General features: G+C 51.9%; 1 protein-coding gene across 1 annotated transcript in view; it reads left to right on the top strand.

Annotated features, from left to right (window-relative positions):
* ZBTB7C (zinc finger and BTB domain containing 7C) overlaps positions 1–23724 on the top strand; it is a 281771-nt gene that overhangs the window by 139090 nt on the left and 118957 nt on the right. The window contains exon 3 of the mRNA XM_070421121.1: positions 14672–14733. The gene's annotated coding sequence lies outside the window, so the exon portion shown is untranslated. The remainder of the gene's footprint in view (positions 1–14671; positions 14734–23724) is intronic.

The following is a 23724-nucleotide window of genomic DNA, read 5'->3' as shown; positions in this document are numbered from 1 at the left end:
CTGCATTCTTAGCATCAAAACCCACCCCCTTGGCCCACTGCCACCCAAGACCCTGCCCAGCCTGCTCTTCTTGCCTGCCTCATCTCCATCCTCTCCAGCCTGGCTGGGCTCTCCTTCTCTGCTCCCTCTCCCCACCCTGTCTCTGTTGATTCACCAGCTTGTCCTTCTGGGTTTCCCTCAGTCCCACCCACCCCTTGAGCTCAGGTTCCAACCCTTCTCGGCCTCTCCAGGCTTATTAGCCTCCATTCTCACTGCACAGGTGGGTCCCCCAGGGCCCCCTAACTCTGCTTTGGCTGCTTCTGTGCAAGTGCCCATTGTCCCCAAGAGACTGTGAGGCCTTGGGAAGCTGAGCGTCCTTCTGTCGCCTCCTCTCCAGCCCCTGCCCTGTGACTGATGCAGAGAGGGGCCATGTGGTCCAGCCCCGGCAGTATCACCCAGGTGTGACTTCTAACTAGGCAGGACCCCAAGCAAGCTACTCCCCTCTGAGACAGGGAACCACAGAAGGAGCTGGCAGGCTGGAAGCTGGGAGCTGTGTGCAGCCACGAATGGTAGACAGAATTCATGCAGAAAGTCCAGGTGACAGCTGGCTGGGCCTTGGATTTATGCTGTGACCTGGGCTTTTTTCCAGGGAAGAAATGGAACAAAGGCTGCTAGGGGTTGTGGTGTCGGAGAGGGAGGTGGGCCCGGGACTAGAAAAGCTGCCTTTTATTTACGTAGCCAGGTGGTGGGAACACAGGTGTTTGTTGTATGAGTTTTGAGCCTTTCTGTATGCCGGGAATATTTCATAACAAATTTTTAAAAGAGGTGCCTGAGGCCAAGACAAAGGAGTGGCTCTGGAAAAGGTGGAGGGAAGAGGCAGGAGGAAGGCAGGACACCTGGAGTGCAGATGGAAAGAGGGGCAGGGTCCGGGGGAGAGGAAGCAGCAGGAAACCAAGGGCATGAGTCACTGGGGCTCCGTCAGGAAATTGCCAGAGTGTGGACCGTGGCCGGGACAGAGCCAGAGGTGATGTCATCATGGGAATGGACAACAGATGAGGTTCGATCGAGTGTGTGAGGGTACAACCCCTTCTGTGGCCACCCATGCCCTGGGATTTGATCCCAGGATTTGCTCTCAGGAACTTGGGCATGGCTGTTGGTTGGGTGGAAAGTTCCTTTATTGTCATTGTTATTGTTTAAAAGACAAAAACAACACATTTAAAAGTAAGTGGATTTCCTTTTCAGCGTGCCTGGTGTTCAGAGTCTGAATCTCTAAAGAACAGGGGCGACGATTCACTTTCCAAAATTGAGGTATTTAAGTAACAATGCCTTCAGCAGCTTCAATGAGATCTGAGGCGCCAGGCAGTTTGCAGCCAATCTCGTGGGGAGAGTAGAGTTCACCCGCACAGGTGCAGTGACCCGAGCTGCTGTTGGCATGTTCTGCCTCTGTGTTGGGCCCTGAGAGGGCAGTGTCCAGGGCGCTGGCCTTGCCCTTCATGGTGCTCTGGTGAGCCACTCGCCATTGGCCTCTCCCCAACTAAATGGGAACCACGTTTGTTGCTTTTCATGAACGTTGATGGCCTCACAAGGGACCCAGCCATGATTTGCCCACCACCCAGTGTGAGCACTGGAGAGGGGCCTGTGGACCCTGAATTGGGCAGGGAGCTGGGAACTGACTCTCCAGCAGGGGCAGTGTAGCCTGAGCTAGGAACTGGCTGCCCAGGCCAGGACAGTGTGGCCTGAGCCGGGAACTGGTTGCCCAGGCCAGGGCAGTGTGGCGCATGTGCTCTGAGCTGTGGAGGGTGCCTACAATGCAGCTGTGTGTGATGCAGGACACCGTCTGCCTCTTGGGACTGAAACCCCACCTAGAACAGTCCAAAGATCAGAGAGAGGCTTTCTCATTAAACATGGTGTGTTGGCCACGTCCATTTATCTCTGCCCCCTTCCTAGTCACCCCTCACTCATGGCATTGAGAAAATGACAAAGTCTAACTCCGCAAGGACAAGGAGAACATGGGAGAGCTGACCACAGGAAAGAGACGTCAGTAAGTCTGTAGAGGCCGGGAAGGCTGTGGATGGGTGGTTACTCATCTAGCGGAGGAGAGCTGAGGTCACTTGCTTTGAGATGGAGAGAAGGAGCCAGGAGCCAAAGAGTGTGGGCGCGTCTAGACGCTGGACAAGGCGAGGAAACAGACCCTCTTCTCCCCTGGAGTCTTCAGAATGAATGCCACCTGCCACACCTTGATTTCAGCCCAGCGAGACCTGTTTTGGACGCCTGACATCCAGAACCAGAAGATAATAAACGTGTTGCTTTAAGCCACTTCGTATGTGTGATCTGTTACAGCAGCAATGGAATGAATGCACCTTGGGTCCCCTCACTGGGACACAGGGATCTCATGTACGAAGTCCCAGGTGACAGCAGTGCTGCAGGCTCAGGTCCAGACTAGAACCAGAGGATGGGGGACTCTGGATGGGTTGACTCCTGAAAACGGAACTGACAGATTCCTACTGCACTGAAATGTGTGGGAGTGCACTTGTGTGTAAATAAGTGTTAGGTGCATATGAAGCTATTTTTAACACTGGAGAAAACAAGTTATGCAAGAAAGGAAATATAATGTGGCTCATCGATGACCAACAGCTGCACAGTCACAATGCTGGGAACACGGACAATTGATTTAACCAAAAATGGTGGGATCCCTGCATTGGGAGAACACAGGAAACAGAAATGTGGGTTTAGAGGAGGTGGAGTTGGGGGCATAAGAGATAGAAACTCATTTTCCATTACAGGGCTCTAACAGATAATACCCAAAAGTGGGAGTCTAGAAATAGTAGCTTGTGCTATGAACGGAATTGTGTTTCCCCCAAAACTCATAGGTTGAGTTCCTGACCTCCAATGTGGCTGTATAAGGAAGCAGTTAAGGCTAAATGGGGTCTAAGGGTGTAGCCCTGATCCGGTAGGATTGTCATCCTTATGAGAAGAGACACCAGCGAGCTCACTGTCTCTTCACCATGGGAGCAAACGTGAGAAGGTGGTTGTCTGCAAGCCGGGAAGCAGGCTCTCACCAGAGACCAAATGGCACCTTGGCCTTGGACTCCCCAGCCTCTAGGACTGTGAGAAGTAAATTCGTGTTGGTTAAGCCACCTAGCTTATGGTGTTTTGTTATGGCAGCCCTAGCTAACTAATACACCGTGTTATTTAGAAACATGGAGGTAAAGAACTCAAGGAGTAACTGAAATGAGTGGAACTCAGTGTGGGAAGGGCTGGAGCGAGGACTGATATTTTTCATGGTTGGGCTTTTATTCCTTTTGATTTTTCAGGCCATGTCTATGTATTAGTTTAATTCCCTTGAAGTTAATCAATTAAAAACCACTAAAGGGAATTTATTGGCTGAGGTAAATGAAGAGTTCAGAAGCCCGATGATGTTCAGTAGCTTGATGAGTCTCCGGCTCATTGTTCTGCGGCTCAGTGCTGCCCTCTGAACTCGGTAATAGTAACAACACGGTTGCACAGCTCCAGGCTTAGTGTGTGCCCTCAACCACTCCACTGACGGAGCTTCTCCCCCAGAGGTCCCAGCAAATATCTCCTTGCATCTGATGAGGTGGAATTTGTTCCAGTCACCATGGCCAGGAAGCTGAGCTGAGCTGAGCTGAGCTGACCAGCTTAAGCCAATCATGACCCACCCCTGAAACACATTGGCTGTTGGGGCAGGCCATGACCAGGGAGGCAATTAGGGTGCTCTTCCCAAGAGGAAAAGGGAAAGAATGACAGGTGGTTCAACACAGCCGATGTCTACCACAAATGTGTTCCGCTGGGGGAGGGCTTTCCTTCGTCTCCCTGTGAGCTGTCGGTGCTGCTAATGCTTACGATTGATTGGTTGGTTGGTTGGTTTGATGGCATTTGAGTTAAATGTTAACATGTTCTGTGTGACCCATGACATAGGGAAGACTGCATATAGAGAAAAACGACTTTGATAAGGGAGGTCAAAAGAGGGTAGACATCCCATGCTACCATATAAGGGGCTTGGGAAACAAAGAAGAAAGCAGAGGTGAGTCCATAGCCCCATCTCCTAAGGGGAGGTGAGAAGTAAATTCGTGTTGGTTTGACCATGGGACTCTGGAATTGGACATGGTCAAAAATTTCTGCCTCGGGAAGATGGTGTGATTGAGGGACGATTCCTAGATGTTCCTTTGACTCCAAATCTCTCCCCAGCCAACTTACTACAGATGCCTGACATGACATCATTAGAAACTCCTTTCTGGGAGAAGTTCCCATCATCTCTGGGAGGGTGGTACATTTGGCTACTGCCTGTCACTAAAGCTGTGGTGTTGGTTTGCCAAATCCTTCCTAGACAGCTGCAATGGGTGGGAGCCTTGGGAGTAGGAGGGGAAGAGGCGAAAAGCATCTGGAGGGCCAGGGCCCACTCAGCATCGGGTGGAGGTGGGAGGAAGCAGAACCAGGTGAGGACCAGCATGGGGGACAGGGCGGCTTCAGGTCCTTAGTCCCTGGAGAATTAACCTCACCCTGGCTCCCGACAAAAGGGAAGCACTAGAGCACTCTCTACACTGCAGTTCACTATCCCGCCAAACTCACCGGCTCCCTCAGTCCCTCTGATGGATGCCCGCAGCTGGGGGAACACTTGGGGCAGGAAGGTAGCTGTCCAAAACAGCCACCCCGTCTGCTCCCACCAGCTGAGCTGAATGCTTTCCTAGAGGCAGCTGGCTTAGTTCCCAAACCTGTTTATGCCAGTGGAAGTTGCTGTTGTAATTATGCAATTTAATTAAGTATTATACAAACCAATTAAATACCATTGCAAAAAAAAAAAAAAAAAAGAGGGCAGGAGAGTTGTTTCAATAAAAACTAAGTTGAAGCTTAGGAAAAGCCCAGAAAAGACTTGGCATTGTTTAAGAATGCTGTTAGGGTCTACGTGGGTGAAACAACTATGAAAGGTGAGGGGAAATGTCCAAAAAAGCAAAGGAGGCTTTGCACTCGATTATTTTACGCGTATATCTAATTTATTATTCCCCCCTTTAAAAACCCTGTAATTGGAAATGGTAGGTAATGTCGTAGGGGTGTGATACAATAAAGACCACAGGAACAGCCCCATCCAGGGGACACAAAGTTGAAGAAAAGACCTTAGCTTTGCATCCAAGGTTTGGCGAATGAATGTACGAGAGCATTTTAGACATCAAAATGTTTCGCTTAGCTGGCCACTCGTCTCAGCTAAGAGGACATCTACCACAGCGTGTTTGCAAGGGCTTTGCTCCTGGAAACTCCCACCCATCTGGCTCAGAGGCTGGTGTGCAGGGGGAGAGTACATCTTTGGACCACGGGTGCTCAGTTGGCTGGGTTCCCCGGAGGTGGCAGAATTGGGAGCAGCGAAGGGGAAGCAGGAAGAAACTCGGGGATGCCTCCAGCCTGGCCAGTCCCTCTGCTCCCTCGCAGATGTTTCCCTGGGAGCCTGAGCAAGAAGCTGCTATCCAGCCCCTGCTCTCTCGGTTCTCCCGACAGGCCATTGCAGTGGGGGCAGCATGATTCCACAGCTGCCTCGGACTTATGGAGTTCTTTATCTGCCCTCATAGTGGCATGTTCTGCTCTTCTTTGCACACACCCTCTGTTCCAGCCAGACCTGGTAGCTCACTGCCCTGATTATGCTGGACCCACTCCTGCCTCTGTGTCTTTGCTCAGAGTCTCCCCTTTTTAAACGTCCCTTTGCCCCTACTCCCTACACCCTCCCTATCCTTCACGACTCTGCTTGCTGTCTCTTGCCTCCAGGAACCCTCCCTGGTTACATCCTGAGCTTACTGCATGCACCACCTTCCTATGCTTCATCTTGATGACCTTGTTATCTTTCCAAGATATAGGGAGATTTTAGGTAGTGAGTGGAGGTCCTCACCCAGGTACACTGGCCAAGTCATGCTTCCTCCAGCTATGAAAATAGAGTTCTTGCCGAAACCGGTTTGGCTCAGTGGATAGAGCGTCGGCCTGCGGACTGAAAGGTCCCAGGTTCGATTCCGGTCAAGGGCATGTACCTTGGTTGCGCGCACATCCCCAGTGGGAGATGTGCAGGAGGCAGCTGGTCGATGTTTCTCTCTCATCGATGTTTCTAACTCTCTATCTCTCTCCCTTCCTCTCTGTTAAAAATCAATAAAATATATTTTTAAAAAAGAAAAGAAAGAAAATAGAGTTCTTGTTGAGCCCTTCCTGGATTTATCTCAGACACCCCTACCCAATAATCACCACGCCGCATGATTGCATAAATCCCGCCATTTTCCCTGCAATGGACATAGAAATTCAGGAGTATTTGCCCTGTAGGTGATTTGTAAGCCGATGTGGGAAAACCAATGAACTCCCAGAAGGCTAAGGACACCTTCTAGAGCCCTGGGTCCCTAAAGGAGAAATCGCAGGAGTCCATTCAACTCGGTTCTGTCCAGCAACTTGAAATCAGAGGCTTCCTATAAGCTAGGCACTGGGGTGGGGCGTGGGGGCAGAGGAGGGACACCAGGGTCCAGAGAAGAATGACACAGGACGCTCCCTGCCCTCCAGAGATGATAAACTGGTTGGCAAGGTGGCCACCAGTAAGAGGAAATAAGACACATGAGATACAGTATGCTGAGAGATGTGGGGTATCTGAGCAGACTTCTTGCAGGAGGTGGTATCTGAGGTGGGGAATCTTGGAGGCGGGCAGGCCCGACAAGAGAGTTCTTGTATGTCACACGGATGCAAGTGGTGCTTCCACGGGGCTTAGATAGGCGTGATGGCGTCTCTCGGGACAGTCCTGATGCCACCTCCCGAGGGGAAGCTGGGTGGCTGGGGCAGGCACCTCTTTTCCAAGTCATGCCATGCAATTCCCAGAAAAGAGCTTAAACTGGGTTTTCCCAAGCCCCAAAGGTTGAGGGACACTGCTGGGGTGACACACCTGCTTGGCCTGGAATAGCCACTTTGTGCCTGCTGTCCCAGATAACTATTAAGAGTGTCCCCGTTCACTCTCAGAAGTGTCCCGGTTGAGATAACAAAACGTATGGCTTCCTTGCCAGGGCTCCATGTTGGGAGGGAGTGGTCCAGTGCCAGGAAGGTAAGGGGCTGGAGCTGGAGGGGACAACTGTGGGGGCAGCCTTCTCCCAGGGGCTCCCCTTCGGCTGTAAGGGCTGTCGTCCCCTGTGTCCTCTTTCCCTCCATCCATTACACCGCCCACACTGCCTGTGCATTACTTGTCATTGGATGTCACTGTCGGATTAGTCATTGTTGTGATGCAGAGTAAACAGTGAAGTTCAAAAATCACAAGCAAGTTAATCTCTTTCCCAGGAGATCACCTTTTCCTTTTACCTGAGAGGAGGGGCGGGTGTGAGGTGTGTGTGTGTGTGTGTGTGTGTGTGTGTGTGTGTGTGTGAAAATGCCTTTTCTCTGAAAGAAGACCTGGCATTATGTACTCCTGTCACATTGGACACCAGGTGGAGATAGAACATTCTGGAAAGCAGGTTTAGGTAGAGGAACGAGTGTGAGTAATAGGACTCAGGGCACCAGGAAATAGGTAAGGGGCAAAACCCACAGAGCCAGGCTCCTGAGGTCAGGGAAGACAGACCCAGCCTGCCTTCCTGTTTGCTGCGTGGAGTCCCAGAGGCCATCACCTGCCTGGCGTTGGTCCCTACAAGGACCCACTGCCCTCTGGTTTACTCTCCTAGCACTTGCCCACAGGCAGCCTTGGCATCCTAGCCCCGCTCAGCGAAGAACCAGGGCGGCCGGGTGGGGGTACCACTGAGATAGTTCCACAGCACGGGCCGCCTCAACGCCATCAGCCAAGGGAATGGGGACAGAGAACCATCTCCTTAAACCCAAGAGACACCCACCTGCCCTCAGCCTGCAGGGGAGGGTCCTGCTGCTGCTGAGACACCTTCCCCACGAGCCAGCGGACAGGAGACGTCCTCATGCTTCTCTCTGTTCCTTTTTCCCAGAGGGAACTAAGTCAATATTATGTTAGTGAATAGTCTTTGTCATTCCCCTGCGCCCACCCATATTCTGACTCAGAGTTAACCATCCATCCCAGCTTCACCAGCCAGATGCAGTGGGAGGACCCTCAGTGGGCAGCCTGTCCTTTCCTACACCTCCCCCTCACCCCCACCAACTCCTCCAGGTCCCCCGCAGAAGTCAGAGCAGGGGCCACTGGGGCAGGGGTCTGAGCAGCCATGCTCTCTCTCAGCTGCTCCAGGCCACTCCCGCTGACAACTCTCCCTCCAGTTTGCCCAGCCCCTGGAACATCCACCGAGGCCAGAAAATATAAGTGCGTGACTGAGCAGCGGGCCTGGGCCTGATGGGGAGATTAGGCTTTTGTTCCTTGGACAGGCTTTTCTCCCCCCGCCCCCATCCCCCTCTCAGGCCCAGGCCCCAGCTGTTGGCTTTGGCTCCTGGCTCGGCCTCCCTCCTTCTCAGAGCTATTTTAAGATTGCTGGCCAAGGTTACAGAAATTGGGACCTCTAAGGGCCGTCACCCCCAAAACAATGACTGAAGGAGGGAGGATTCCATTGCCTAAAAGACGTTCCCCAGTGACACACAAAACACACACTTCCCTTCTCTCTGTCTTTCTGTCTTCTGTCTGTCTCTCTGGCCAGTACCCTGCTGGGCTTGGTGGGATGGGCTGGACCCTAGGTCACCTCTATTAACACATCCTGGGTTTCCCCCAGGCACCTCCACGTGGGGCTCCGGGCCCACGGCCTTCATTCTGCTTTGGCCTCCCTGCTGTCCCCATGGGCTGCTTGGCAATGACTCCACACACTTGTCCCCCCATTTCAGGGCACGCTGGCCTCGCAACCCTTCCCAGCTGGAGCAGGGATACATCCATCCCATTGGGTGGGGCTCAGGGCTGAGCAGGCCAGTGTGTGCCAGACCTGCCCCCTCAGAGACACACTCTCAGGGCTGTGGACCGTGGCCCGGTGACCAAATACAGGTCTCTCCCACCGTGTCACTCCCACCTGAATTCTGCTGTTCGTTCTGTTCAGCAAATCCTCTGCTGAGGGTTCAGGGAGGCTTACAGTCGGTTCTTTCCCTTACTGAGGAGAGCAGCAGGCAGGCATAGTCACTGTCTGATTCAGTAAATGGTTGTGGGCACCTACCTGCTCTATCTGGATTGCGGGGCGGGGGGTGGGGGACAGGAAGAGGCTGGTGTACGGTAGTCTGGCTTGCAGGCAGCGGGCTGAGCCTCTTTTTGACACCCTCTCTAGGAGGCAGGGAGGGTGAGCCTGGCCCAGGCCTGTGTTCAGGGAGGACAAGTGAAGGCTGAGTCATTGCCCAGTAGCCAGGGCTCTCCTGGTTGCTGGGGTGCAGGCCCTTTCTGTGTCACCAGCGGAGGGCCCTGCTGGCCTCCCCCTGTGCTTTCCCACACTGTCTCTAGCATGTTGGCCTGACAGGGTTGTACATCCAGTTGGGAGGCTCAGGCTGGTCTCCAGCCTCTCCTCCAGGCCCCCAGCATGGGGCCCAACGCCCAGTGGGGGCCCCATTTGGGGTGATTGATTTTTTTTTTAATTAACAGACTTTATTTTGCAGAGCAGTTTTAGATTTATAGGGAAAAAATGAGCATTAAGTACAAAGAAATCTTACATACCCCATTCCTCTCTTCTCCCACCCTCCCCCATTTTCCCCTGCTTATTGATACCTTGCATTAGTGTGGTACGTTTGTTACAGTGGAAGAACTAATATTGGTAACGCCATCTCACTCGTTTACAGTAGTGTTTGCTCTTGGCGTTGTACAGTCTATGGGTTTTGACAAATGTATAATGACATGTATCCACCATCACAGCATCATAAAGAGTACTTTTATGGCCTTCCCATTCCTCTGTGCACACCTATTCATCCGTCCTCTCTTCCTCCTGGGAACCACTAGTTTTGTCTTCTCCTGAATGTCATAGTTATAACAATACGGTCTGTAGCCTTTTCAGATTGGCTGCTTTCACTTGTAATATGCATTTAAGTCCCCTCCATATCTTTTCATGATTGACAGCTCATTTCCTTTTAGTGCTGAATAAGATTCCATTGTCTGGATGTACCACAGCTTACTTATCCATTCACCCACTGGGGATTGAGCCCGCAACCCGGGCATGTGCCCTGACTGGGAATCGAACCATGACCTCCTGGTTCATAGGTCGATGCCCAACCACTGATCACACCTGCCAGGCTCTCTTGCTGTGGTGGTTCCTGCGAGAGAAGGGTCAGGCAGATTAACAACAAAAAGGTTTTATGAATTTGCATCAGCTCTCAGGGCCTACAGAGACTGCTGATGAGAAGAGGGCCTTTACTGAGAGGGGCCAAGGCCATGTCTGCAGTGGGCTGTGGCCTGTCCCCACCCCAGGGCCTGCCCCTTTGGGGTGTCCAGGGCCAAACCTGGCCTGGCACTCCCAGGCATTGTTTCCTTCTGGACATGAACTCCCCCCACTTGTCCCCAACCATGCCATCCTCTGGCTGGTTCCTTCTGGGTGACACTGTACAGGCTAAGCTTCATACTGAACTAGAGGCCCGATGCACGGAATTCATGCAAGGGGCTCAGCCCTGGCAACTGCGGCGGCTTGCCTCAGCAGCTTTCTTTGGCCTTTGCAGCCGTGTCAACATGCCCCGGCCATGGCAGGCCTGACTTCATTCCAAAGGTCGTCATGAAGGACGTCTGGAAGGTCATTCAGCTGTCCAGTCTAATTAGCATATTACGCTTTTATTATTTTAGATTTGCAGGCCATGCAGGAGTAGTTGGGAAAGGCCTCTGAGTCCAAGGGCTTGGCCCGAGCAGGGCTAGCACGCTCCCTGGATGACTCTGAGACAGTCACTCAGCTTCTCTGTGCCTTATCTCCCTGGAGGGAGTCCGCAGGCAGAAACCACACCTCCTCATGCCTGCGTCCCCAATAGGTAGCAAATACCCTGGGCTGCAGCAGGTGCCTGGCAAGTATGTGGGGAAATACAGACGGTACCTGACTCACGATGGTTTGACGAGGGTTTTTCGACTTGACCGATGGTGTGAAAGTGATGCATTCACCAGAAACCGTACTTCAGAGTTTGAGTGTTGATCCTTTCCCGGGCTAGCAATTTGCAAGCGATACTCCTCATAGTGCTGGGCACTGGCACAGCTCCCAGTCAGCCCATGATCACAAGGGTAAAGAACCAATACTCTGCATTGTAGCATTAAATGCATTTTCAACTTACGATATTTTCAACTTACTATACGTTCATCAGATGTAACTCGACATCCAGGAGACTTTTTTAAAGTCATAGAGCATCACACTAATACTAGTGAACATTAACTAATATTACTGCTGATGTTAACATTAGTGTTGTGAGTCATGCATCTTTGATTCCAGAGGTGGGGGCATGGTGTTGCTGGGCACACATTTGCAGACAGCGTCCCAGTGCCTGTGTACCCTCAGGGCAGAGAGAAGGAGGGCGAGGATAGAGAGAAGGAGTATTGGCCTGCACAGTCTGGGCGAGGGCTATCTCTCCCCATGACACGGGCTGCGGCCAGAGCCCTGTAGTCCCTGGAGGCTGCTTCCTTCTCTCCTGGGGAGGGAGTGGGGGGCATGAGCAGCTATCTGCCCGCAGAGGTCTGGCCCTTGACAGACAGCATGGACTGGTCCCGGAGCCAGGGGCTGGGGAGACAGAGTCTAGATGATGCCCTTTGGCGCATTCCCAGCCTTTCTTGAGATTCGAGAAAACAAGTTATTAGTCCAGACTGTTCCTTAATGATCTAATGAAAGCGAGGCAGCCAAATAGATGGTCGGGTCTGAGAGCCCCTGCCAGGGCCTGGGGAGGCACCTGCAATCACTAGGGCTCTTTTGGTGGCTGAAGGGGTTAGGAGCTCACACCTTACCTCTCTGGGGGTGGGGTGGGCCCAACACCTGGGAGGATGGGTGAGGATAGGGAGTAGCTGTTAGCTTGGAAGGTTGCTAACTTGACATTCTCACCTCGATTCATAATTTTATTTTTTTGTTTAAGTTGGAAGGGCCCTTGGTGTCCACACCCTCCGTTTGCAGAGAAGACTAAGGCTCAGAGAGGGGAAGAGGCTTATGCAGAGCTCCCATCCGGCTTTTCCTGTCTCGAAAGCCTGGATCCCACCCCCCCCCCCTTTTTTTTACTTGTTACACTATTTTTTTAATATATTTTATTGATTTTTTACAGAGAGGAAGGGAGAGGGCTAGAGAGTTAGAAACATCGATGAGAGAGAAACATAGATCAGCAGCCTCCTGCACACTCCCCACTGGGGATGTGCCCACAACCAAGGTACATACCCTTGACCGGTATTGAACCTGGGACCCTTGGGTCTGCAGGCTGACGCTCTATCCACTGAGCCAAACTGGTTAGGGTGTTACACTATTTTTTAAGGCTTAAAGAACATGCCAAGAAAAGAATCAGGACCCTGAAAAAAATAATCTATGCTATTCATTTACTCTCACTCGGAGAAGCTGTTAGCTCTAATAACCTTTCCAAATTAATAAAATCTGTAAATGCTCGATTGTTTATTGCACACATTGCGTTACACCTCTCAAGGACTGGTGGGAATGCATGCCCGTCTGTAGTGCTTAGCTGCAGGGCTCTGCAGCCAGCACTGCTGTGTTCCCCTCCACCCCCGCAGCAGGAGAGCTGTGGTCAGATTCCCTGAGAAAGGGCTGCCCCCAGCAGCCTTGAGCAGCCCACTGAGTGCTCAGCCTTGAGAGAGGGATTGTGGTAGACGAAAATGTAGTGGCAATCCCTGACCAGGGTCCTGCTAGGGATTTCTTGGGAGAGGGGTCACTTCCAGACATGAGGACCTAAGCAAGTGTTTTGTTGAGGTCTATGACATTCAGAGAAAGCAGAAGAGGGAGGCATCTAGAAGGCTTGGTAGAAGAGGGAGCTTGATGGAGGTCCACTAGAAAGAGTAGGATTGCCTGGCCAGTGTGGCTCAGTGGTTGAGCATCGACCTATGAACTGGGAGGTCGAAGTTTGATTCCCAGTTAGGGCACCTGCCCAGGTTTCAGGTTCAGTCCTCAGTGTGGGGCGTGCAGGAGGCAGCTGATCACTGATTGAGTGTGCAGTTTAGTGGCATTAAGTACATTCACATTGTTGCACAATCCTCGCCACGATCCATCTCTAGAACTTTTTCATCTTCCTAGACTGACGCTCTGTACCCATCAAGCCCTAACTCCCTATTCCCCACCCCTGGTAGCCTCTATTCTACTTTCTGTCTCTATGAATTTGACTGCTTAGGGATCATATAAATGAAATCATGTAGTATTTGTCTTTTTGTGTCTGGGTTATTTCACTTCCCATAATGCCCTCCAGATTCATCAATGCTGTAGCATTTGTCAGAATTTCCTTCCTTTTTAAGGCTGAATAGCATTCCATTGTAGGTATATGGCACATTTTGTTTACCCATCCATCCGTCGATGGGCACTTGGGTTATATCCATCTCCTGCTGACTGTGAGTGATGCTGCTATGAACGTGGGTGTGCAAATATCTGCTTAAGTCCTTCGCAGGAGCATTTTGAGCTCTTCCCAAAAATGTGCTTTAGGCTTTCAAATTGTCAGGGCCGATCGCTGGCCCTCGCTGCTATCGCTCCACGAGAAGCAGGCTGCCAGCTGGCCGCTGCCCACGTGCGCAGGCTCGTCTGCCTTCAGCGGAGTCATTACCCTCCGCCAGGGACTCGGCATGAAGGCTGGACTCTCCCATGTGGCCTTCCCACACCCCCTAAGCTGCTCGGTCTGTGCCTTGGCCAGTGTCAAGGCCTCCTCGCCTTCACGTCTTGTCCTGAAACACATCAGTCATGTGGAATTTGTCCCTCGCTAAGGTAGCAAGTGTTTGGTTCTCTCTCTTGGTAAGTCCTTTCTCCCACCTCTGAAACGTATTAGGCTGTAGTTATAAAAGCCAAGGGAATCACTCATGCACTGTTCTCCCTCCTTGTCCTGTATCCCTCCATCCCCCTGGCCCACTCCCCCCAAAAGAAGGACTGAAGGACATCCTTTCATGAAGCATCACTACTTCTGGGCATTAATTGCCTTTGCAGACCCCCAAGTCACTTAAAACACATTAAAGTGGTGACACACTCAGGCAGAAGGCAGGAGGATTCACCGTTGAGGTTGGCATTGTCATTAACTCAAGTCTGTGGTGTCAGCTCCTCCCACACGGCGCGTCCTGCCTGGCCTTAGAGCCGACCCTCGCAATGTGTTCTCTGGCCTTTGTTGGTTTGTGTCAGCTCTTGAACATTATTTAAATGTAGTTTGGGGCCCATGCATGCAATTACCATTGTGTTATTATTCAGAACCAGATTGTTAAGATTCAGGCAGCTGTACAAGGAGATGCCCTGTGCTGTGAGGTCCAATTTAGGAGGGCCTTCCGAGCTGGCAGCAGGGTTGCTAGGCAACCCCATGCTACAGCAGAGGAGGCCTCACTCCAGAGTGGGAAGAAGCCCAGTGCCTTCAGGGAATTGGAGGCAGTGGTCAATCTGAGACTGGCATGGCGCCGGGGAGGGGGAGAGAGGCGGCATGGACGGAGCCCACGGCCTGGGAGGGGTGGGATCCTGTGGGGAGCCAGGGGCACCCACCCAACTAGCACACGGTGTTCCTGGGAGGGGAGCGTGCTGCTGGGAGTGAGAATGCAGGGAAGGCGCAGAAGCCGGAGGTCAGCCAGGAAACTGCCGAAGGATGCTCAGAGCAGATGCTAATATGCTTCTCCATCCGTTTCTTCTCTTTGCAGGAAATGAGCAGGTTTGCAGAGAAACTACTGGCCTGAAATTTAAGACAAAGGCGTCGTTGCTTGTGAGTATGAATTTTGCTTTTTTAGGTCTGTGGTTTGACAGTGTTCCTGAGGAGTGGGCGGGTTTCCCTGTTTGGGGAAGGGAGCGTGACCTGATGGAATTGGCTTTCGGCTCTTCTTCTGGAAGGTGCCTCTGGCTGGGTGGGGCTGGACCAGGACTGTAGGCTTTGAGTGGAAGGCTCATGGTTTGAACCCAGCTCTGCCCTCTAAGTGGAGAGCGCTCCCACTGGCTCCTGAAAGAGCGTTCTCCCTTGTGGTCGCTGGCACAGGGAGAGCAGGACTCCTCCGGGGATGAGGAAGACGTGCATTTTTTTCACATTGAAGCCACAAACAGTTTGCACAATTCTAAGTTTGGTGCTAGGCTGACCCTATTCAGAATAGTAAATTCTCATATAGGCCCTTTAACAAACAGTGTGTTAAACTAAGAGCAGTCCTAGGACCCAAACCTTTCCTTAAGCTGAGAATATCTGGAACTGGCTGGAGCCTCTGAAATACAATAGAGGCAGCAGCCGGGGCTCTGGGATGGAGCTGCTGTCAGTCCAGTGTAGGGAGAGAGGACATCTGTACATGAGACCAGCGAATGGGCAGACCATTCCGCTCTGGCTCCCCTGGCACAGGCAGAAATGCTGGTGACAAAGAGCAGTTGGGAAGACTTCCTGGGGCTGGTGGAGGAGGGAGGAGCAGGGCGGAGGCACCAGGGTGGGAGCACCAGTGGCCTTCGAGGAGGCTGTCACAGACTTGGGTCTGATGAGGAGCTGGTGAGGTTGGGCAGGGCCAGGTAGTAAAGGGCTTGGAATGGCTTCATAAATGGTCCATGTGCAAAGAGTCAGGGTGGAATCAAGTGCCCCTCATTTCTGCAAATAAAATTAAGTTTCTGCCAGTTTGTGACTCATCCCATGAATGGGGTTTTCACCTTCCCCAAATTCAAGGCTGTATTTGATGTCACTATATACACTAGATAGATTATAGGAAATTCACATTGGGGATCCTCCCTATATTTCTCTCTCTCTCTCTCTCTCTCTCTCACACACACACACACAGGCCCCCCCCCCCCCCCCCACGCCGACAGCTGCAGCCTAGGGCCTCCAGACACCATGACATCAATGATGGAGACACACCCTGAGCTCGAGATGGACAGTCACCGGGACAGGTCTCCCTGCGTCCACTTGCTTGTGCCCGGAACAGCTTCTCCCACAGGGAGCTCTGTGGTGCTATGCCCAGAATGAGGGGAAGCTGGGCTTTATTCGTTTCACAGAGGTTAATTAATTACTTGTCCCAAGCAACCAGAGGAAGCTAGCCGGTTCTAAATGTCAAGAACAACCACCAGTATTTACGTTGAGTCACCAATTGCATCACGCTTGACACCGCCTCACATGCTCCATCAGGTATTGCCATTGTGCAGGTGACGAAACTGTGGCTCCAAGTAGTTAAACGTTTTGCTCAAGTTTGCTCAGCTAATAAGTGGTGGAGCTGACGCTCACACCGACTTTCTGCGGCAGGTAACTAGATATCTGATTACCGGACAGGCCTTCTGGGTCTGCCCCGCCTCCTGCTCCTCATTCTGGAGATGAAGAGGACTCCTGTCGTCCCGCAGGGGTCTGGTTGGGGAACTCTCTGTTCTGGATGCTTCCTGTTCTGCTCTGCTGGCTTTCATAGATACATGGTGTCAGCCTGGTGGTCTTTGGCTGGGCAGGAAAGTGATTATGGTTCTGCCCTTGAAGAAGGAGTATTATGTGTGCTCCTGTCACCAGCGGCAATCCTCTGGGAAGACACAGGGGGGCTCCACTTGGAGCCATTGGAGACTGAGTTAGGGTGGATTCCCTGGAAATAGAGCCTGAGACAAGGATTCAGGTGCACTGGATGCATCTAGGGAGAGGTCTAGGGAACACTTGTCAGAGAGAGGAAAGCAGGATGGGGAAGGAGTGGCTGAACAAGGATGGGACAGCGCAGGTCTCTCCTTGGCCTGATCCATGTGACTTGGACTGCAGATGTCTGTACCGGAGGCAAGGGGAGGCCTCACCTATCCCCTCATTACCCATCGGGACCCGGGATGGTGCTGCTGACGCAACCTCCAGGCATCATCTTGACCATGAGAAGGGGGCCGAGTCCATCACAGATGAAAGTCGCTGGGGAGTGGGTGCCCAACAGGTAGAGGGGGTCTGAGTGGGGCATCTGCTGCATTTGCCACCATGTCTGCGAGCGCCCCTCCTGTGAAGACAGCCAAGTGAGCTTTCACCTGACCCGGCGGTAATTATCCTTCTAATAAGTCTGCATTTTAAAGAGTGGGGGTATTCAAATAGGAATCAATGGTGTCAGAGTCTGTTTTCACTGAAACACTGTGTGCCTTTTAACTAATTTTATTCTTAATACAATACCATGGCTCTGAATTCAAAAGTACAGAAAGTATACTGTGCAGTCTTCTTCACATTGTTTCTGGGATTCTGTGTTACTTTCCAATGATGGTTTATGCACCCCAACAAAGGTGTGGTTAAGAGTTCAACGGTTTGGTGATTCTGGTGCAGATTAGGTCCCCATGAGTCAGCAGCAGCCATGCTATTCCAGAGGGATGGAGCTGGAATGGGCCTTTTCTGTGGAGAGAGAGCAATTCCCTGAGTCAGCTCTCAGTGGAATGTTCAAAATCCATAAAAACTTACGAGCATTTCCAAACTCCTTAGCATCCCTATGCAAACAATTGATATCAGAATTGCCAATTATTATTTCCTCATTACGACACATCACATACGAAGAGCTTGAGATGCTGTGGTACAGCCCTTGAAATTTCCAAACATCTAAAATAATTTTAAACTTCCCTGAATTCACTCTTCATCCAGATTACTGCAGTCCTGCTGCATTGATCACACCATGCCATCTGCATATTGTTCGATGACTTACCGAAATGTGTACTATTCCCCAAGATTGTTTAGATCTACGTCAGACCGCGTGAATCTTCACTATGGTTCCCTTTAATGAAGAGACTGGACTGTAATTGGGAGGTGCTTTCTCATCACAGGGGCGGGGCCATGATGGACAGGCTCCTTTGTTGGCGAGCACCCTGTTGTAGGAGGTGTCCTAGGAGGTGTCGAGAGTCCAGAGAGCGAGAGAGCGGCTGGGTCATCTGTCAGCTGAGTCACGCAGGAAATCTACCCCACGTGACAGGCAGGCTTAGGAGGCTCTGAGAGTCTGGTCTGTGCAGCTCCTTGTTGTTATTGCCTTTATGGGCATTTGCCTCCCTTGAAACCCAGACGGGGCTCAGCCTGTGTGCTTATCTTCTGAATTTTGGTTTCCCAGGTTTTGTCTAATGCCTATAAATGTTCACATAGAACTTACTGTGGGAACACATAGGCCGGGCATGTATGTTTTTCTCTTCTAAGTGAGCCCCTTGCTTCCAGTTCTCCTTCATGTTGATGCTCTCTCTCAGGTTGCAAGAAAATCCTCTAACTTTGGCTCGACCTGTTCCAGCCCAAGACAGATGTTGGGGGCACTCCCACAGGCAATGAAAAAAAAATCTCATTTCCGCCCAAGAAATAGAATCATTATCTTGATTGAAATAATATCTTTCCTCAACCTGCAACCAGATAAAGCATCAAATTGGTGGCGTTTTCTTATCGCCACCCAGAGTGTGCAGGACACAGAGTAATGGCCTGTCAGCTGCCTCTGGTGGGGCGGGACTTACACGGCAGGGCCCACAGCTCGCGGCCTGATTTGGGTTACGCGATGTCTGGTGCCACGTAGTACGAGTCCATTCAGGACAAATATTATATTCAAAGGGAAAGTTAGTGGAGAGCCTAGAACAGTGTAAGCAATAAAAGCAACTATGATTATGGTGATTTTTTTAATTCTCGCAAATGGGCGATTGCAGGAGTGATGAAAAGCGGTAGATGTTCACGTCCTTTCAGGACGTGAGTGTCCTGGGACCTGTATCCCTAAGCCTGAGCTTCCCAGGACTCCGTCAGAGTAAGGGCATGACTGGGCTTGAGGAGGCAGACAAGGTCCTAGTTTGGGGTGGAGAACAGGACAGCAGAGGCCAGCAAACCAGCATCTTTGGGAAGGAAACAGAAAGAGCGGGGGACAGCGGGGCAGGGAGTCTGGATTCCAGCCCAGGCCCTCCATTTCCACCAGGCAGCTTTGGCTTTTGGGGCTTAGTCTCCTCATTGTTCAGAGAAGGTAAATGGGGGTGTCAGGAGAAGGAGGTGAGGTGATGTTTACGCAAAGTCTAGGATGCTGGCTATACCCTCAGTCCCCCCTGTGCCTTATCCACTGTGGGAGGAGGCTCTGCTTCGTTCTGGGAATGTTTGAGTGCCTACTCTGTGACGGGCACATTCTAACCATTTTGCATGTATTAATTTACTTAATCCTCACAACAATGCTACACACTACAACTTATATTATCCACCTTTTATAAGTGAGAAGGAGCAGAGGGGCTCAGTAAGTTGCCCTAGGTCACACAGCCGGTAAGTGGTGGAGCTGGGATTTGAAGCCAAGCAGTCTGGTTGGAGCACTTGAAAACAAAATAGACTGCATCAAGACTAAATAAAGTAGTTACAGCGCACTGGGCTTTCGCCAGACCTTCAGCTATAATCCTGTGAGAGGCAGAGACAATTCTAATAGCATCTTTGTAATGTTTCAGGAGGCATAGAGGTGGTTCCTGCGGTAGAGGAGGAGGGTGGAATAATATTCTAGCCAAGATTCCTGACCTTGGGCCCCTGGAGGCTCAGATCCTCCTTCCCATGGCATCCTGCAAAGCTGTCCCCAGCTGGATGCACTGGTGTGCAGGACTTGTCCCATTTACCCCCACCTGGCCCACCCCCAGCTTCCCGTAGAATCCTCCTGGGCCCTTGGGCTCTGCTGTCTGTCAAGCCTTCCCCAGAGAAGGAAGCCATCCCTCACACACCCCCATGCCTGCTTCACTCTCCTCTTTCCCAGGCACCACATAAGTAAAACGAAAGCCTGTGGCTTCAGAACCTTGTTCTCAAGCGGAGACCTGGTCCGTCAGTGAGCGTGCCTCATTATCATGGTAATCACCAGCCGAATGGAGGGATTTTATAATACATTTCCATCAGAAATATGAACAGGTGTGCAGGGAAATCGACATGTATCAACAAGATAGGTGTCGGGCGATTAATATGGATTTAGGATTACTCAAGGAAGCAAAAGAAAAAGAAAGAAGAAATACCTTTGCTTGCAGTCAAGGTCCTGCCAGCCTTACCTCTGGCCACTTCCTGCCACACCCACACCTCCCTCCCACCTGGGCCTTGGAACTTTTCACTCACAGTTGTCCTTGCCCAACCCTCCCCTTCTCTTCTTTCTACTGCTTAACCGTCTGTCAAATTCCAGCTCCTCCAGGAAGCCCTCTTCGGTCCACTCAGCCCCCAGGCATCTGCCTTCCCTGGCCTTCTGCAGCCCCACACTGGGCCTTGTGTCCCTGGCTCCCCGCCGAGCTGGAAGGCCCCCTGAAGGACGTGCATTCATTGACACAACAACCTGGGCCAGCAGACCCAGACCTGCTGACCTGCTCTTACCAGCTGGGTGCTCAGTCCCACCCATCGTCCTCCAGGACAGCGAGCCTCCAGTGAGCTAAGAAGCTCACGGCCTTCCTTGGGGCCCCATTAGAAACACCACAGTGACACCTCTGGGCGACTGGAGAGAGCTGAGAGCCAGACTGTGCAGTTCCTTCCAGAGGTGAAGGCGGCGTGGGGGTCCGGGAAGGCATGCAAAGCGCTCTTGATGCCTAAGCCTCAGGGTCCCTGAGCCGTCTGGCCCTGGGCCCCCTTCTGAGTCAGTTCTGGCTCTGCAGATGGGAGACCGCACTCCTGGGACCATGAGAGGCCTTCCCGCCCAGCCAAGGCCACCCTGGGCTCCTTGGGGGAGGGGGTCCAGTGCAGGTTGGGACAAGGAAGAGGCAGCCTCGCCTGCTGGGCCCTGACACACAGGCCATCACTTTGTCCCGGGCACACACGTGTTTCAGGCACAGCAAGTCAGGGTTTCTCTGTCCCTGAAAGGCTTCCTCTTCACTTTGAAGTAGGACAATGCATCAGAGAGGTTGCCAGACTCCTCTGCTTTTACGCGGATGAATAATAAAGAGCCCAAGTCTCTGGGCGCTAATATTGAAAATGTGTCCTGCCATGTGTCCCTCCAGCTGAATTGGTTCCTAAAGAGTCGATAACAAAAGGTTTAAACCAAAAAAAAAAAGAAAGGCCTTCCTGCACCCACTTTTCTCTCTTTTAATTCCCTTCTTATAATGCTTCTCCGTTAACAGCAACTTTAGAAAAACACAGTAACATGAAAAGTAGGGAAAGATGAAATGAAGTTGGAACAGGAAGCAGTGAGCCCAGGAGGAGGCTCGGAGCAGCAGCCCTTCAGCCCTTGCTTTTGTTTTGAGCATGAATGGCTTCGCGGTGGGTCTCCTCCCTGAGCCTGGTAACGCTGGCCTCACCGGGCCAGGTGCTGCCTCCCTCCACAGGTGTCTGCTCCAGGCCGGGCCCTGGCAGGAAACACAACATGCGGCCCATGCAAAGTGGGCGATTTGGATCCAAAGGCCGGTGCAGGGTGTACGGCAGCCACAGGACCCAGGGCAGGATCCCCAGCACTGAGTGTGGTGACTCCCCCGGGGCTGAAGGGACACGGAGACAGGGTGCTGAAAGCAGAGACAGTGAGGGTGCTGTGGAGGGGGCCACCCTACCTGGGTTGTGACCTGAGGCACCCCTGAAGACAAGAAGTCCAGGCATAGACATCCGACCTCCACTCTTCTCCCTGTCCCTCTCCGGGGGCCCCACTGCTGAGCAGACAGAAGGGAGGGTAGAGGGCAAGGAGCCCAAGGCTGTGGTCTGGAGGGGTCAGCCTCCAGGGCACAGGGTGGAGAGAGGGCTGGCGGGACAAGTGGAGACAATGACACATGCCTCTTCCCCAAATGACAGACCAGGGGTGAGGGGGGAGGCAGTATTCTCATCTGGGCAGACCCGATATAAGGGCCTATTTCAGGGTCCCCAAGGGCCCCCTCCCCAATCTATTTTCTAGGGATCATAGCTTTTACTGGAACAATGCTGTCCTGACGGGTTCCCCTGGGAGAGAGGAGATGGGGCCACAGTGAATCCACACTGAAATGCCACATCCAATCCCTCACCAGGAGGAGGTGAAGGCGGGGACTGGAGTAGCTCCAGCAAGGTGCCAAGGGCGTCCAGGAGGGGGCTTTGAAGGAGGGTGTGAGCTGTGGGGAAAGGACTTTGTAGCTGAGGAAAAATGTAGGTCAGGGCCAAGCGCACAGGGCCCTGAGTTCATCCACCGGAGGCTAGCCCTGGGCTCTTGGCCTTGACCTACACTTTCCTCACCTACCACGTCCTTTCCCTTCCCTTGCACCCTCCCGCTGCAGTACCCCCATGGCTCTTGGAACTGCAGGCAGCTCTCAGCCCTGCACCCTCCCCCTTCAGGGCTTATGCTGATGAGAAGCAAGGCCAGTGTAGTGACAGCGCATGGTGATCCAGCCCTCTCCATGGCCTGTTCTGAGCTAAGCACTTGCCAGCATAATCGGTTTTAATTGTCCCACAGCCCCTGAGGTGGGCACAGAGATGGATGTCACTTGTTCAAGGCTACATTGAACCCCCGATTATTGTGGATCTGTCCCCTGACCTGGCACCTGCCTAGGGTTCCCTGGCCGATGAGAGCCTGCCCTGCAGAGAAGGGAGCATCATTCATTCACAGGTTGTCATGTACATGTCAAACTGTTTTATTTGGAAAAAATTTCAAATTGCAGAAAAACTGCAAAAATAAAAACAATACAAATACCCTTATATCCTAGACTCATCTGTGGTTGAAGTTTTACCCCATTCCCCTTATCATTTGTGCTCTCTTTTAATTATTCATACACACGTTTTGTTTAAGTGTTCACACACACAGAAATTACCCCCTCACTGCTTCAGTGTTTCCGAAGGATGGGTATGTGCTCTCATGTAATCACAGTTTGGTTGATCAGTAAATGTAACATTACCACACACTCTCACCTAATTTACCAGTCTACCATCTGCATTCCTATTTCACCAGTTAACCTCGCAATGTCCTTTATAGTGCCTCCGCTTCCAATAACAGGTTCCGTCTAGGGCTGGCTGTTGCTTTTAGTTGTTATGTCTCTGGTCTCCTTTAATCTGGAGCGTTTCGCCGCCTTTCTTTGTCTTTTATGACTGACATTTTTTAGGAGTACAATGTCTCCTTACGTTTAATAAAATGTTCCTCCTTTTGGGTTTGTCTGAGGTTTCCCTGCCCTTAGGCCCGAGTAGTGCGTTCCTGGTCGATTGCACAGGCAATCTTGGGTTCTCATGCAATCCCATCTGCAGGCACTCAGATCATTGGTCCTCATTGGTGACGTTAATTGTGATCTCCCAGGTAAGGTGTTGTCTGATTTCTCCACTATATAATAATTATCTTTTTTCTCCCTTGTAACTAGTTAGTAGTCAATGGGGAGACACTTTAAAATTACTCAAGGACTCTGTTCTTTGTACTTGTCCCCCTGGACATACATCATTGATGACTCTGGCCTGATCGTTATCAGGATGGTTGAAAAACGATGCTCTTCCAGCTCCAGCACTGCCTCTGTATTTACCAACCGGCCCTTGGCATTCACCTGCAGCCACAGAATCCTATCTAATAAAGACAGAATATGCAAATTGACCATCACGTTGTCACAAAGATGGTGGCGCCCATAGTCACAAGATGGCGGCTCCCAGTCCCCTCAGCCCCGCCAGAGTCCCCCAGTCCTTTCAGCCCAGCCAGGGGAGGGGAGGGGGCAGGCGCATGGTGCAGCCAGACCCACCCTCAGCCCCCCAGCCGCCCAGGGCCAGCCTGAGGTGCAGGCAAGCCTTGGATGGCGGCTGCCCAGTTGCTCAGGACTGCCGAGGCTCAAGTAACCAGGGCCAGCTGAGGCTTGCGCTGCCAGCAGTGGAAGCAGCAGAGGCGTGATGGGGGCATTGCCTTCCCCTGATGGCTGGGTCACCTCCCGCCCCTGA

Source organism: Myotis yumanensis, unplaced genomic scaffold (genome assembly GCF_028538775.1).
Source record: "Myotis yumanensis isolate MYYU_CA2020_CCGP unplaced genomic scaffold, mMyoYum1.0.hap1 SCAF_7, whole genome shotgun sequence".
Taxonomy (NCBI): domain Eukaryota; kingdom Metazoa; phylum Chordata; class Mammalia; order Chiroptera; family Vespertilionidae; genus Myotis; species Myotis yumanensis.
Note: the sequence above shows the minus strand (reverse complement) of the source record. Positions and strands in the feature narration are given on the sequence as shown.